This window comes from Zootoca vivipara, chromosome 6 (assembly GCF_963506605.1).
Source record: "Zootoca vivipara chromosome 6, rZooViv1.1, whole genome shotgun sequence".
NCBI classification, from domain to species: domain Eukaryota; kingdom Metazoa; phylum Chordata; class Lepidosauria; order Squamata; family Lacertidae; genus Zootoca; species Zootoca vivipara.
In genome coordinates, this window is record NC_083281.1 from 44962611 (window position 1) to 44977473 (window position 14863).

Here is a 14863-nt window from a genome sequence, read left to right on the forward strand (position 1 = left end):
GCTATGGTTTTGGCAGTGTCTATTCAGGGAGATGCTTTGCAGCTGTACTTGAATGTTGGTCTCCATACTCTGCCTATTAGGACAAGAACATGAAAGTATAAGAATAGCTGGCAGGATCAGGCCAATGGCCCATCTAGTCCAGCATTCTGGTCTCACAGTGCCTGTGGGAAACCAACAAGCAGGACCTGAGCACAAGAGCAATCTCGTCTCCTGCAGCTTCCAGCAGCTGGTATCCAAAAGCATAGCTGCCTTCAACTGTGAAGGCAGAGCACAGCTATCATGGTTAGTAATAGGTAGGGTTGCCAGACTCAATAGTGGACAGGACTTCTGTGCCTTTAATTGCCCTGCTCTCTTTTGAGTCTGGAAACCTTAAAGAGAAACCAGCAGACCCTTTGCTTGGAAATTAAACAAAGGGTCTGCTGGTTTCTCTTTAAGGTTTCCAGACTCAAAAGAGAGCAGGGCAATTAAAGGCACAGAAGTCTTCTCCACTATTGAGTCTGGAAATCCTAGTAATAGGTTGATGAGTTGACAATGAATGCACATATCCAAGTTGGTTTCCACAAACAACAGGTGTGTCTGAACCGGACGATGAGACTCCAGGTGGGGACAAATAAGGCTGAATGTTATTCCATGAAATGAATTGAAAATCTGGCCTAGCCTTCCCCCACCAACCTAGCTTTGTGTGCGTGTGAAGCATTAAATCATGCAAGGCCCCACCTGCACTCTGAAGTACCCAGATATAGGACTGGATCCAACTAGGTAAAGGTAAAGGGACCCCTGACCATTAGGTCCAGTCGTGACCGACTCTGGGGTTGTGCGCTCATCTCGCATTATTGGCCGAGGGAGCCGGCGTATAGCTTCCTGGTTATGTGGCCAGCATGACAAAGCCGCTTCTGGCAAACCAAAGCAGCACATGGAAACGCCGTTTACCTTCCCGCTGTAGCGGTTCCTATTTATCTACTTGCATTTTGACGTGCTTTCAAACTGCTAGGTTGGCAGGAGCTGGGACCAAGCAACGGGAGCTCACCCCGTCACAGGGATTTGAACCGCCGACCTTCTGATCAGCAAGCCCTAGGCTCAGTGGTTTAACCACAGCGCCACCTGGGTAGCCCCACTGAAATGAATAAACCTAACCGAGGCCACATGCACACCACACATATAAAACACTACAATACTACTTTAAACAGTCATGCTTCCCAAAGAATTCTGGGAGCTACAGTTTGTGAAGGGTGCCGAGACTTGTTAGGAGACTTCACTGAGCTACCATTCTCAGAGTGGTTCAACAATCAAGCCCTCTTCTTCCCAGGGAACTCTTGGAATTGTATCTTTGTGAGGGGAATAGGGACAACTCACAGCACCCTTAACAAACTATACTTCCCAAGATTTTCCGGGGGAAGCCATGACTGTTTAAAGTGGTCTCATAGTGCTTTAAAGGTATGGTGTGAATGGGGCCTTGGTCATGCTCATTAATTTCAATGGGGCTACTCTGAGTAGGACTAGCATTGGATACAACCCATAGTTTTCGACCTTCAGCGGGAATTAAGCCTGCAAGTCAAGCCAGACATGGCAGCTTCCAGGGTAAGGTCCAAAGGACCACGAAGCCACTGCCTAGCCGATGGGACTGGTCAACACCTGTAAGTGCATCTGCTTATGCCACTGATAGCCTTCCGCTCCAGGAGCAAGCTGAACTAAATCCCTTTTAAGGCTACCCAAGTTGGTGGCCATCACTACAGCTTGTGGTAGCAAATTACAGGGTTTAATAAGCATAAGCTTATTAAAATGAAAGCATAAGCTTATTAAAATGAAAAATGGAAAAAAAATGAAAGGCACAAATACAGGATGGGAGACACCTGGCTTGAGAGCAGTACATGTGAAAAGGATCTAGGAGTCTTGGTAGACCACACACTTGACATGAGTCAGCAGTGTGATGCAGCAGCTAAAAAAGCCAATGCAATTCTGGGCTGCATCAATAGGAGTATAGCATCTAGATCAAGGGAAGTAATAGTATTCTGTTCTGGTCAGACCTCACCTGGAGTACTGTGTCCAGTTCTGGGCACTACAGTTCAAGAAGGATACAGACAAGCTAAAACATGTCCAGAAGAGGGCAACCAAAATGGTCAAAGGCCTGGAAACGATGGCTTATGAGGAACGGCTTAGGGAGCTGGGTATGTTTAGCCTGGAGAAGAGAAGGTTAAGGGGTGATATGATAGCCATGTTCAAATATATAAAAGGATGTCATATAGAGGAGGGAGAAAGGTTGTTTTCTGCTGCTTCAGAGAAGTGGAGACGGAGCAATGGATTCAAACTACAAGAAAGAAGATTCCACCTAAACATTAGGAAGAACTTCCTGTCAGTAAGAGCTGTTCGGCAGTGGAATTTGCTACCAAGGAGTGTGGTGGAGTCTCCTTCTTTGGAGGTCTTTAAGCAGAGGCTTGACAGCCATCTGTCAGGAATGCTTTGATAGTGTTTCCTGCTCGGCAGGGGGTTGGACTGGATGGCCCTTGTGGTCTCTTCCAACTCTATGATTCTATTGTTCTAAGCCACTGTGGGGTCAACATACTGCTCAGTACATTTCCAGTACAGTAACTGCAGAGTTTTGACAAATGTGAAAATTTGTGTCAGCAAATTGTATGCACTTAAACCTAACATATACTTTCTCTTTTTGTGCACATCATTTGGATGGAGAACAACATTGCAAAATTCAGGGAAGTGCAGATTTCTAAGGAGAGCTGCATTTAGTTCAACAAGTGCAAATCAGGTAGTTTCACATCCACCGTCCCTGCATAGCACCCACAGACCTAAGTTACCCAACTGACAACTCTTTTGTCTTCAAACCAGATCTTCCCATTATTTCCTCATTAAGAGTGACAGATGCTCGTTGGAGAAAGTCCGTACTTCAATGGCGCAATGATCTGGTATCTCGTTCTCTTTCTCTTTCTCTCCTCCTTCCTCCTCTCTCTCATCCTTTCCCATGGAAAAAGAAGAAGCAAAGACAGAAGTTTGCACTCATTCAAGCACAGGTCCTTGTGGGGAAAGTGTGATGCATTTGGCAGCACACTTTAAAACAGGTTTTTTTTGTTGTTGAAAGAATGCTTCCTGCACTGGGAAGGGAAAAATAAGCTGCCCCATATTAAACAAGCTGTACCTGCATTGTATGCAGACAGTGAGGGGAGAGCAAAGCCTGAGGCTGAGAATGGTGGACAGCAAGCCTGTAATGTAGGCCAAGCTTATGTCCACCACACTGTAGGGGGGCTGGAGATGTGAGATAATGGCTTATGACAACCTTGCAGTGCAGTTCACTATTATTATCCCATATATTGTGGTGGTGACAGGGGGAGGAGGGAGGGCTAGAGACGAGGTAGAGAGATTCATAATGACAACTTCATAATATGCTGTAGTATAAAGGTAAAGGTAAAGGGACCTCTGACCATTAAGTCCAGTCACGGATGACTCTGGGGTTGCAGCACTCATCTTGCTTTACTAGCTGAGGGAGCCGGCGTTTGTCCGCAGACAGCTTCCAGGTCATGTGGCCAGCATGACTAAGCTGCTTCTGATGAACCAGAGCAGCGCACGGCGGAAACGCCGTTTACCTTCCCGCCAGAGCGGTACCTATTTATCTACTTGCACTTTGATGTGCTTTTGAACTGCTAGGTTGGCAGGAGCTGGGACCGAGCAATGGGAGCTCACGCCGTCGCAGGGATTCAAACCGCCGACCTTCTGATTGGCAAGCCCTAGGCTCAGTGGTTTAGACCACAGTGCCACCCGTGTCCCTATGCTGTAGTATAGACCACCATCAACAACCCCCATATTGCAGGTTGCAGATGTGAAGCATCTTATACTGAGTTAGACCATGGATCCATCTAGCTCAGGTTTGTCTACACTGACTGGCAGCAGCTCTCCAGGGTTTCAAGCCAGGGTCTCCCCAAGGCTTACCTGGAGATGCCACAGGGGATTAAACCTGGGACCATGAGCATGTATAGCAGCTGCTTGGTGGGAAGGGGCAGACAATGAGAGAAAGCGGCTTGTGGCGGCGGCTAGGGTTGGTGGCAAAATTCAAATCAGTTTGCTTTTAAAGGCAAACATGTTGTTGTTTGTTGTTTAGTTGTGTCCGACTCTTCATGACCCCATGGACCAGAGCACGCCAGGCACTCCCTTCTTCCACTGCCTCCCGTAGTTTGGTCAGACTCATGTTGGTAGCTTCAAGGCAAACATACTGAAACACAACCACAGCAGCAGCCCTCCTCCAAACAACACCACACCAAACACACCAAACAACAAGGCAGGGAACAGATCTTCCAAGACTCACAGCCAAGATTCTCTTGCAGGTCAAGGTTGCCCACTGGGTGTGCCTCATTTGAGCAATGTCAGAGACAGCAGTGGCAATGATGCAGCTATTGGCTCCTCCTTCCTCTGGTCCCGGCGGGCACAGTTGCTTCCCTTGATCTCTCTCCATGTGGACTTGACCCTCAAGCATCGTAATCGGAGGCACAAAGGTCCAATTGTACCCAGAGTGGACATGAAAAGCCATCATGTTGCATTAGTCAGTCTGTTTCCACATTAGGCCATCTGTTCAAAGGAAGATGCATTATCCACGGTCAAGCTCCATTTCTGGGTGGGGATGTGTGTGTTCCTTCAGCCAGCCTCCAAATCTGGCCTCAAGAAATCTCAGCAGGGACTGGTTCTTTTTTCCCGTGGGAACAGAAGCATTAAGTTGGCACTAAGCAAGCAGCACTGCCAGACCCCAGCTCGAGAACTTATTTTTTTTCCAGACATAGAAGAAATATGGTCTAAATACCAGGAATTGGGAACCCGGGATGCCTCAGGTACTGCAGGGCTCCAGGTCCCTTCAGCCCTGACCCCATGAGCCCATTGTCCCTGTCCAAGGAGAGGAAGGTCCCTCCCAGCTGCCACTCTGAATGACTCCGCCCCCTCTAGGACTCTAGAACCCTATCAGAGTCTCACGTCTCTTTCCCAAAGCCTAGCGCCTGTCTTATTGGGCTTTGAGGCTGTGCCCCCTTGGTTCAGCACCCAGTGCACACAGCCCTAAATGCACCCCTGAGGGCAGTATATATAGGATTATATTCTAATTCTTTAAGTATATTGCTATAAGTTTTTTTTCTGTGGGGTGACAAGACTCCCCTAAAATATCTGAATTCAGTAAAGGGTTAGAATTCAGCCAACTTTTAAATTCCTGGGTCTAGTGGGGGCTGGAGTTTAAACCTGTTTTTCCATGTCGGGGAACTGACCTGGCAAAGGAGAACTACCAGGAGGAAATCACCAGAATGTCCAGGTCATTGACCCACAATTGGCCATCAGCAAAGCAAAAGCTGTACCAGCAGCAAATAAGGGATAGTTAGTAAGACAGAAGACATGGGGATGGGGTTGTTGTTGAGGATTACAGCTTGCCTGATGAAAGCAAACAGGGAGAAAGTGTCCGTTTGGCAAGCAGTTTGCAAGCCAGAGGAAGTGAACATGATGTGGGCTGGCTGGATCAGGCTCTAACAAAGGCACAGAGAGCATGGCTGATTTCCTCTGCTTGCTGACCCTAGTCTGCTGCGCCTGTCAGACGAGCAAAGGACCCTCTTGGGGAGTAATGCTGGGATTCTCCCCCATCTAGGCTCAGGTTGTATATATGTGGGAATAAACCACTGTATCATTAAGACACCACAGTCTCTGTTGTACATCATTGTCCAAAAGGAAACACAAGCGCACCGGCAACTCCTGGAGTCTTGCACGGCTCGTGGAGATTGGGGTGGTGTGTAGTAACATGTACCCCCGACTGTAAAAAGGGCTTTAAAGATAAGGACCAGCATTGCGAATGTAGCCCAGAAGCAAATGTGTAACCCAGGCAGATCATGCAAAATTAGTGTTACAGCTTTGCTGTGGTCATGCCAGAATTTTTACTAGCTGCTGCATTCTGAACTTTGCAGCTTCTGAACAACTATCAAGGCCAGTCCCATGGAAGGCACATTATAGGAATAAAGATGGGAGGTTATTGAGGCATGCATTGACTGCGAGGAAGGTTATTGTGTATTTCATGTTTTTATACTGTAAACAACCGTGTGATCTTCAGATGAAGGGAAGTACAGTAAATAAAATTTAACAACAACAGATTGGATGAAGTCTCCTTAATGCTAGAACCCCACACTTTTACTTGTGTTGCTCTGTAAAACGGCATGTGTATGCTTTTCAGCTTTCTGGAGTGTTTTTGCCCCATTGAAATGCATCTTTTTAATGCTGATAACGCCTCTGGTTTGCTTTAAAGGAGGGCCAGATAAGTCTCTCTGTCTCTCTCTGTCTCTGTCTCTGTCTCTCTCTCTGTGTGTGTGTGTGTGTGTGTTGTAGAAGCTAGCCTGCTGCAAAAAGGTAAAAAGGCACATTGATTGCTTCACCCATTTTTGCCTCTGGCACTGCCACTCACTGGCATGTGGCCCTGGGAGGTTGCTCTTGAGGGAATCTGGCCTTCAGGCTGAAAAAGGTCCACAGGCCCAGAAATGAAAAGAAATGAGGTTTTTGGTGTAGAGTTCACATTTGGTGAACCACCTGCTCTGCTATCGGTGGGAAAACTCACAGCAACCTCCAAAGACTGTTGAGGCAAACTGTGTGACTTCAGGCAACAGGTACTTGCAGGTGTGATATCAAAGGCTGTTCAGTAGACCAGTGTCAGCACCTCACACAACAGGCATCCTGCAAAACAGCTGCACAGGGCAGTGAAGGCCCCAGGCCCCCAACTGTAAAATGATGAAATCCTACACATGTATTTTGGGAAGCGAGTCTTATTGAGTTTAGTGGGTCTTATACACAGATGACGTGGCATAGGATTGTAACCTCAGCATATCTCACTGCATTTGCCTGCTTTCATCTTTGGCAGCAAGAGCTGAAATTTGTAGTGCCAACCTGGTGCCCTCCAGATGTTTTTGGACTGTCCCATCAGCATCTGTAGGGCACCAGGTTGGCGAAGGCTGATCTAAGCAGAGTCACTTGTTACAGGGGTCAGCAAACTTTTTCAGCAGGGGGCCGGTCCACTGTCCCTCAGACCTTGTGGGGGGGGGGGGGCGGACTATATTCTGAAAAAAATATATGAACGAATTCCTATGCCCCACAAATAATTCCTATGCCCCCACAGAGATGCATTTTAAATAAAAGGACACATTCTACTCATGTAAAAACACCAGGCAGGCCCCACAAATAACCCAGAGATGCATTTTAAATAAAAGGACACATTCTACTCATGTAAAAACATGCTGATTCCTGACCCGTCCGTGGGCCGGATTGAGAAGGCGATTGGGCTGCATCCGGCCCCCGGGCCTTAGTTTGGGGACCCCTGTGTTAGAAGGATTAAGAAGTCCCACTGTAAGAATCTGGTATGAAATTGAAAGCAGGATATATGTGGGTCTATTGCCTTTAACTTCCCCATTTTTAAATGAATTTCTAAATCTGGAATCAACAATGATGGCAAATTTCCAGTAATGGCAAAATACTGGTTTAGAAAGCATAAAGATGATCTTCTTCTTTGGCGATCACTCGTAGCTGAGTAAGATTGTCTTCCATAAACACGGTTTTAACAATGAGTCCATAAGTGACTGTGGAGGCCAATTCTGGATCCGCACGTCCTTCCACAGTGGGGACATTGGTTTCTGGGAGGGAGTTGATCACGGTGTGGATTTGCCAAGCGTACCTTCCTCTTAGCATGTTTCTCCCTTGCGTCCTGAGTTTGAGTGTCTTCACTCTTGGTAACGGCTGTTCTCCAACTGGAGCGCTCACAGGCCAGTGTTTCCCAGTTGTCAGTGTTTATACTACATTATTAAAGTATTGCCTTGGGACAGTCTTTAAACCTCTTTTGTTGACCACCAGCATTACGCTTTCCATTTTTAAGTTCGGAATAGAGTAGTTGCTTTGGAAGATGATCATCAGGCATCCGCACAACATGACCAGTCCAACGAAGTTGATGTTGAAGAATCTTTGTTTCAACACTGGTGATCTTTGCTTCTTCCAGTACACTGATATTAGTTCGCCTGTCTTCCCAAGTGATGTGTAAAATTTTTCGGAGATACCGTTGATGGAATCTTTTGAGGAGTTGGAGATGGCGTTTATAAGTGGTCCATGTTTCACAAGCATATAGTAAGGTTGGTAGTACAATAGCTTTGTAAACAAGCACTTTGGTTTCCCTGCTAATGTCCTGGTCCTTGAACACTCTGCACTTCAATCGGGAGAAAGCCACACTCGCAGAGCTCAGGCGATGCTGGATGCCACAGGGTCAAGTCATGGAAAGAAGCATATCTCCTACCATATATGAATGGAATGAGAAAATTTAATTCATAATAACTATGATTAAACTAATTTATTATAAAATATACATATAAGCTAGCCTAACAGGTTTATAGAAAAACGGGTATTTTTGTAGTATCTTGGAACAAGAAGATCAGTGATAATGTCCAAAGTTATGGTGCTTTCAACCAGCTGTAACAGTATTTCTTTATGCTCTTTATCTTTCATTTATTTTGTTTATTAATACAATAAAATTTATTAAAAAGAAAAATGGGGGCGGGGAGAACATGGGAAGCATCCTGCTGAAACAGGCCAATGGCCCATCTTGTCCACCATCCTGTTCTCATAGTGGTCTGCAAGATTCCTATGGGAAGCCTGCAAGCAGGACACATGGACCACAGAGAGAGAAATATCCCACTCACAGTCCCTCAACAGCTGGTATTCAAAGGCCTCTGATATTCGCCTTCCACAAATTTGTCTAATCCCCTTTTAAAGTTGTCCAGTTTGGTGGTTACTGCTACATCTGGCTAACTGTTTGAAGAAGTACTTATTTCTGTCGGTCTTCACCATTCAGCTTTTGGGGTTTATCCAATGTGCATTGTGCATTTTATATCCCTCTGCCTCACCCTTGACTGAACGGAAAAAAAACACTCAAACATTGCCACCTTATACCGTATTGGTAATTATTGAGTCCTCACAACCATAGGACAAAACCAAAACATTCTCACCTTAATCTATTCAGAACAATTTCATCAATGCCAGTCATACAGGCAGCTGGTTGGTTTTTTATATACCGGTATATACTCAATGTATTGATGTTTTTAATACGAGTACTTGTCAAATCATTTTAGAGGAGGAATCTTCTCTCCGATAATTTTTATGTTTCTAGTTGTGATGCCCACATGTACTTTAGAAATCATGCTTCCCTCCCCTATCAGAACTGTAGGGTTTTTCCCCATATACAGTTTTATTCATATTAAACCAAGTCATTAGGTTTTTAAAAAATCCCACACACAATTCATTAAATACGTGTGTTCTGTGAAAGTGGGTCATTCCCCTGTTTTGCTTAACCTCTTCCCCCTCCGTCTTGTCTTTCTTCACTGTAGAAATTTAAATTGTAAACTCCTTGGGGCAGGGACCTGCCTGGTTAGGGTGAGGTTGTTTATGAAACTTTGCAAAGTGCTTTGTTGAAAGTTTGCGGAAGCAATGCATTAAACGTGCAAGCCCGCCAAGGATGTTATCTTGGGCAGATCCAAATGATGTCTGCTTTATGACTCCCTTGCAGAAAGAAACCCCTTGATGAACCTCATCCCTGTTGTGCGAAGGGGAGGGAAATGCACTCTGCACATGCTTTGGGAGCATGGATCTATTCTCATTAAATACATGGGGCCGTTGTCAGTCTGCACTGAACATGCCTCGCGTTGGCTGGGCATCGATAATGAATTTATTCCCACTAGATGCGTCGGAGGGTGGAGAACCCGGCCTACCCTGCACTGGTTCCTGAGCAATTCACATCGATTCTTACATTTAAGGAGTCGAAGGGCTAACAGAGCCAGCACCCGGGGGTCATTTTAGATCCTGTAATCTTACGGGGAAAGGGAGTGGAGCTCTTCCCTTCCTCCGGCACTTGAGGGCCTCTTCTCTCAATCTACTTGCGCGAAGCTCTGGCTGTCTTCTGCCCCCAAACCCTGCTGGCCGCACTGCACTCTGCACATGCTCGGCATTCGGCGCTCTTCTTTCGCAAATCTGAAAAAGCCCGATCAGTGATGAGCAGCGAACACGCGCGGGGATCGAGTGCCCCCGGAGGGGGAAACACCCACCCAGACGGCGACGCTGCCACCTCCGCTGCCGCCGCCGAGTCATCCTTTCCCCGGCAGCGAGGGACCTTGTTCCACTCCCTGCAGACGAGAAGAAGCGCGTAAGAGGAAAGTACAGCCCGGGGACGCGCGGAGGAACAGCAGCAATAGCAGCCCTAGCGCAAGGAGACGCGCCAGAGCAGGTGGGCCGCGGCTGCTGTAGACGCCTGTCTCTCTCCTTCCGAAGGGGCGGGCAGAAGGACGGCTTCTCCACGCCGAAGAGCGCCGCGCCCAGCGTCCCCTCCGCCTCCTCCGCGCACCCTTTGCGAGGCGCGTCGCCGGCGGGCAGCAGGTGAGCCGAGGAAAGGGGGCGCGCGCTTGCCGTCGGGGACGGGCTGTGTGTGCGCTTACTCTTAGGATCGGGCTGCCCGGTGCGTCTGTTTCAATAGGGGTAAGTGTGTGCGCGCGCGTTAATTTCGTGCATTGCAGTTAACTATTTTCAAAAAACAAACAAACCCTTCTTTAAATGGAAATGGCAATCGCGGATCAAATCGAGCAGGGGTGCGTGCTTGGTTCGCCCCCACCCCACGCTACCGCTGTGCTTTGCAGCCGAAGGGAAGCCTTCAAATCCCGGTGGAAACGGAGAAAGGGGGTGGGGGTGGGGTGGCATGTTTAATTTATCTCCAGGTCACACCCACCTTGCCCGTGCTTGCATAAGAAAAGCCGTTCAGTTTAATTGCACGCAGCCGTGTAATGATTAAGCCGTGCCCAGTCTGTTTTGATCCCAGAGCACCTTTCGCCATGCGAAACCTGGGGAATTGTTCTCTAGGAGACTGAGCTAAGCTTTGAACAGCCTGATCCTGTGCTTGTTGTCTTGGGTTCCGTCGGGTTTGTTCCCCAAGTCAGCGTGGATTAGGATGGCAGCCTCACCACCTCGACCGTATTTCGGGTTGGTTTTAATTTCTGGTTTACCTCCGGTTAAGCGTGGCAGGCATCTTGGAATGTCGTGGGCAGGATCCAGCCAAAGTAGGGCTTTGAATGCCCCGTTTGGGGAGTTGAAGAGGTGTGAGTGTTTTAAACGTTGAAGTCCTAGGCATGCTTTAGTTCATAGAATTAGGTATAGAGTTGGAAGTGGACACCCCAAAGGACATCTAGTCCAACCCGCTGCAATGCAGGAATCACAGCTCAAGAAGCCCTGACAGATGGCCAACCAACCTTGGAAAATGTCCAGTGAAGGAGAGTCCACCGTCTGAGGGAGGCTGTTTCGCTGTCAAACAGCTCATACCACCAGACAGTTCTTCCCAATGTTGGGAGTCAGCCACACTGAATACTCTGGAGATTATTGCAGAGTGAAAATGTTTAGGATTATGGTGCATTTCTTGCCTGTCAAAAAGAAATCATGTTTCAAAATGTTTAAATACTTGGGGCGGACCATGTCCTTATCATTTATTCACCAGCCAGACAACTAATGCAAAACGGTTTCCATAGCTACACTAGGGAAGGACCAATCACCTTGTGATGTGGTGGTCAGAATAGGAAGGAACTCATTCATGCCTTAGCCTAAAGACTGTAAGTAGCCTCATGGCCAATTTCATTGTGAAATCTGTAATCTATTTTTATATTTTAGTGGGTATGTTAGGGACTTTCTTTTCTTCGTTTTATACAGTTGTAGCACCTCCTGTTTTGTACCGTTCTAATCCTTTGTAAACTGCTTTGGGTCTTTTTAACAACAGCAGCAGCAAATTAATCAGGATTCAAACAAATAGTAATAACTTAAGACGGCCCTCAAGGTGGAGCAGGGTGAAATTCTAAATAGATAAGTAAAATAAATGGGGGTGGGAACCTGAATAGGATTATTCAGTCCTATGGAGGTAGTTGCTTCCATTTCAGCTCAGAAAGCTCTTTGTTTGGGTGTGTGAGAAGCCAGTCATGGCATTATGAAGCAGGGAGAAGAAAGCCCCCCCCCCGGGACCCCCTCAATGTACACACTTGCTCTCCTCAGTTGATTAATGCAAAATTCATGTGTGTGTTCTCCCCCAACTCCAATTTTCAATTCTTAATCACAAGCACGGCATACAATCCCCGCTGGGCTCATAACCTGCATTGTGCTGCTGAGGTTCGGGCGTTCTCCGCCAAAGCGCCAGCAATTGTTCATACGGTGCCGGGAAATGAGCTAAAGAGAGATATTTGACTGTTTAGCACTGGGGAAAGTGACCGATGACTAAATGGGAGACTAAATGGGATGGGAGGTGCAGCGGGGGGGGGGAGATGTAGGAAGACCCCTGAAGCCAGATTGGAGACCCTGGCTAACAAATTGCTACAGTATATGCCTCCCAAAGGACACCCCCCCCAATCTGGTGGTCTATCCAACATGTAACATTTGCCATGTTGGGCTGTGTTTACTCCTTACATTCAAAGTATGTATCTTGGGAACTGTAGTTTACCCTTCACTCAGCTGCAGTTCCCAGTGCCCTTATCAAACTCCAGCTCCCAAGATTCTTTGGGAGAGATCATGTGCTTTAAATGTATGTTGTGCGTGCAGCCTTAGATATATAGTACAGTCATTTACAAAATCAGAACTGCAGAGTTGGGAGGGATCCCAAAGTCCATCTAGTCCAACCCTCTGCAGTGCTAGAATCATAGGTAAGGAATCCCTGACAGATGGCCATCCAGCAAGCACCTGCTTAAAAACCTCCAGTTCCAACCCGCTGTCTGCCACATCTCAGGTCCAGAGTCTGAGACCATGCTATTCTGGTTAGCTGGTGCAGTGTAGTGTATTGGTTAGAGTCTTTGACTGCTGCATCCACACACTTAGGGCAGTGTACACACCATACATTTAAAACCCATTACTTCCCACAAACAATCCGGGGAACTGTAGTTCACCTCTCACAGAGCTACGCTTCCTAGCACCCATAGCAAACTACATTTCCCAGGATTGTTTGGGGGAAATTAAATGTGCTTTAAGTGTTTGCACACAGCCTTAGATACAGGTTATGGTCAATGACCAGAGTGTGGTGAATGTTGACATTTGCGTCTTGTGAATGCTGGCAGTCCTAGATGAGGCATCCCCAAACTGCGGCCCTCCACATGTTTTGCCCTACAACTCCCATGATCCTTAGCTAACAGGACCAGTGGTCAGGGATGATGGGAATTGTAGTCCAAAACATCTGGAGGGCCGAAATTTGGGGATGCCTGTCCTAGATGAACTCTAGAAGTTCTGCAAACAGAGAGGTGGTTCCTTGCTGCTCGATCATAAGAGTGATTTTAAGCTGACAATATTTAGGTCACCCGAGTATCTATGAGTTTTTGAACATTTACAAAGACTGTTTTGTGGTTGTCAGCTTTCACCACCCTGTGTGAGAGAGACAAACACACACACACACACCTACACACACAAAGTGTGGTACATTCTAAGGACTGGATTAGACGTGATGAGAGCAGACCCCTGAGTCAGAATTTGGTCATTGCTGATTCTTTTTTGGGGGGGGGGGCTTGCAAAGCACAGCTTGGACACAGGGGCAGCTGAACTCTGTGCCTGCACCACCTCCCTCCCACCCACCCAATCTGGTTTCCTCCTGGTTGAGCTCCATAATTGAAAATAATGTTTAGGCGGAGAAAAGTTATTTCAGCTCAACTTCCCCTCCCATCCACTGGTGCTGTGTTTACAGTCCCTCTTTCTCTTCTACTTTTATAGGTGTTTGCCATAACTGACCTGGGTCATGCTCCCAGCACCTCTAGTTATGCCCTCTTTCATACATTACATTGGTCAAACCATGTTTCCCCAAATGGGTTCCTGCCGTTTGGTACTTGAGCTCATTTGGCCTCCTCCATGATGTGTATTACATGTGTGAGGTATACCTCAGTTATGGCACTGTTAAAATGTGCAATTCTGTGTACTAACTAGGAGCTGTGCCCCTGCTCCCTTCCCTCACCAACTCCTCTACCCCCACTTGCCAGCCCCCCTAACCTTTGCTCCCCCTTCCCCCTCCCTCTCCCTTCCACAGTAGCCCATTGACCTTCCTCGTCTCACCTCATGCTGCTGCCATTACCACCATGGTTTTCAAGGCAGCTGCCTGAGGCAGGGAGTGAGAAAGCCACCAAATCAGGTGCCTCTGAGCATTAACAGAGTGTGGGAGGGAACGGCTTGAAAGGCACAAAGGGTAGATAGAAGCCTTCTTCCTCTTAGACCTTCTGCTAAGGGATGTGGTGGCAGGAAGTCCAGGTGAGCTGCAGAGAAGCCCGCTCCCCACTCATTTTATACCTTTTCCTGTGAGAAAGAGAAAAGTGGGACCCCCCCAGGTGAGCTGTGCAGAGCCCCTCCCCTTTAAACCTTCTCCTGTGAGGAAGATGGAAGCGGCCCAGGTGAGCTGCGGAGGAAGAGGAGGGGCAGGTAGGGGCAGCTCCTCAGCAGCCATCCTGATCGTAGGAGAGGGCTAAAATGGTGGTGTCAGTGAGCTGGGTGGGTTTCTGAGGAACTGCCCCGGCATGTTGCAAGTCTTCCTCTGTGGCTCACCTTGGCTGACTGCCACTGCCCTCCAACTGTGGCCCGGCAACTCTTTGAAGGTTGTCATCATGCTGCAATTCACAGCGCCACCTATCTGTGGCCAAGCAAACTGCAGCATGATGTCGCTCTTACTTTTGTTATTATATAGTAAGATAAGATAGTCAACTGCCAAGCTTCATAGGAAGGGGAGAAGCTTTTAGCCTTTCTGATTTGGTCAAGCTGGGCCTGGATTGTACCACTTTAGGCTGAAGGTGGGGCAGGCACATGATGGCATGTACCTCGGTACAAAAAGCAT

At 47.4% G+C, this 14863-nt stretch overlaps 1 protein-coding gene across 8 annotated transcripts in view; it reads left to right on the forward strand.

The window, feature by feature from the left end:
- Positions 1-10179: 10179 nt before the first annotated feature.
- Positions 10180-14863, forward strand: part of ADGRG1 (adhesion G protein-coupled receptor G1) — a 43496-nt gene continuing 38812 nt past the window's right edge. For 2 of the 8 annotated variants that reach the window (XM_035118575.2, XM_035118580.2), the window contains exon 1: positions 10180-10515. The gene's annotated coding sequence lies outside the window, so the exon portion shown is untranslated. The other 6 variants (XM_060275893.1, XM_035118583.2, XM_035118576.2 and 3 more) reach the window with 4 other exon arrangements.